The following is a 1,837-nucleotide window of genomic DNA, read 5'->3' as shown; positions in this document are numbered from 1 at the left end:
TGAGGCCCCATCCCTGGAGGTGTTCAAAAGCCGGGTTGATGTGGTGCTGGGAGGGATGGTTTAGTGCTGATGCTCCTTGTTTGTTGTGGGGGTGTCTATTTTTGTCAGTTCGGTTGATGGTTGGACAAGATGATCTTTAAGGTCCCTTCCAACCTAGAAGATTCTGTGATTCTGTGGACGGGGGGGGCCGGGTGAGGGGAGAGCAGCAGATGGCATCTACCTCGGCTTCGGCACCATCTCCCGTAACATCCTCGTTAGGAAATTAGGGAAGGGTGGGCTGGGCGAGGAGGGGGTGAGGTGGGTTGGAGTCCTGGCAGCACTCAGAGGGTTGTAATTAACGGAGTGGGGTTAATTTGGAGGCCCGTCACCCAGGGGTGTCCCCCAGGGGTCAATACTTGGTCCGGTTTTGCTCAACATCTTCATCGATGACCGGGAGGAGGGGACAGAGCGGAGCCCCCGGGGAGTTCGCTGATGGCACCAAACCAAGCCCAGGATGGGGTTGGCTTTTTGGGTTGATGTGGAGATTCTCACCCACCAACACCCCCCAAGTCCTTCTCCTCGGGGCTGCTCTCCGGCCATTCCCCCAACGTCCAGGGGGCAGGACCCTGAGGGCGCTTGGCTTGGTGGAACCTCATGAGGTTTGCACAGACCCCACTTCTCCAGCCTGTCCAGCTCCCTCTGGATGGCAGATCCCTTCTCTCCAGGGTGTGACCCACACCACCGACCTTGGTGTCACCACCAAACTCCTTGAGGGTCCCCTCCATCCCCCTGCCCGTGTCTCCAACGAGACGTTGAACATCACTAGTCCCAGTACCGACCCCTGAGGAGCCCCAAGTGATGTCCTCTGGGCAACCTGGCTCCAGCAGGAGAGTTGGGCCAGAAGATCTCCAGAAGGTCCCTTCCACCTCCAACAATTCCATGATATCACCCCCCCCATGTGTCCCCCAGCTCCACCTCGGCTTCGGCACCATCTCCCGTAACATCCTCGTTAGGAAATTAGGGAAGGGTGGGCTGGGCGAGGAGGGGGTGAGGTGGGTTGGAGTCCTGGCAGCACTCAGAGGGTTGTAATTAACGGAGTGGGGTTAATTTGGAGGCCCGTCACCCAGGGGTGTCCCCCAGGGGTCAATACTTGGTCCGGTTTTGCTCAACATCTTCATCGATGACCGGGAGGAGGGGACAGAGCGGAGCCCCCGGGGAGTTCGCTGATGGCACCAAACCAAGCCCAGGATGGGGTTGGCTTTTTGGGTTGATGTGGAGATTCTCACCCACCAACACCCCCCAAGTCCTTCTCCTCGGGGCTGCTCTCCGGCCATTCCCCCAACGTCCAGGGGGCAGGACCCTGAGGGCGCTTGGCTTGGTGGAACCTCATGAGGTTTGCACAGACCCCACTTCTCCAGCCTGTCCAGCTCCCTCTGGATGGCAGATCCCTTCTCTCTGGGGTGTGACCCACACCACCAAGCTTGGTGTCACCACCAAACTCCTTGAGGGTCCCCTCCATCCCCCTGCCCGTGTCTCCAACGAGACGTTGAACATCACTAGTCCCAGTACCGACCCCTGAGGAGCAGCCCCGAGTGATGTTCTCTGGGCAACCCACCCTCCGTTGGAGGAGTTGGACCAGATGATCTCCAGAAGGTCCCTTCCAACTCCAACAACTCCATGATATCACCCCCCCTATGCATCCCCCACCTCCGGCGCTGTCACTCACCCCCCCTTTCCCCTCTCTGTGTCCCTCCCACCCCAAAGCTTGACCCACGGCGGCGCCATCGCCACCATCATCGACAGCGCCCTGGGGACCTGCGCCCTGGCGGTGGCCGGGCCGGTGGTGACGGCCAACCTC

The 1,837-nt window shown here is 60.0% G+C and overlaps 1 protein-coding gene across 1 annotated transcript in view; it reads left to right on the top strand.

The window, feature by feature from the left end:
• Positions 1 to 1,837, top strand: part of THEM4 (thioesterase superfamily member 4) — a 4,100-nt gene that overhangs the window by 596 nt on the left and 1,667 nt on the right. The gene's annotated exons all lie outside the window — the stretch shown is intronic.

This window comes from Calidris pugnax, unplaced genomic scaffold, assembly GCF_001431845.1.
Source record: "Calidris pugnax isolate Ruff unplaced genomic scaffold, ASM143184v1 scaffold949, whole genome shotgun sequence".
Classification (NCBI taxonomy): Eukaryota; Metazoa; Chordata; class Aves; order Charadriiformes; family Scolopacidae; genus Calidris; species Calidris pugnax.
The sequence above is the reverse complement of the archived record's forward strand: the minus strand, read 5'-3'. Positions and strand labels throughout refer to the sequence as shown.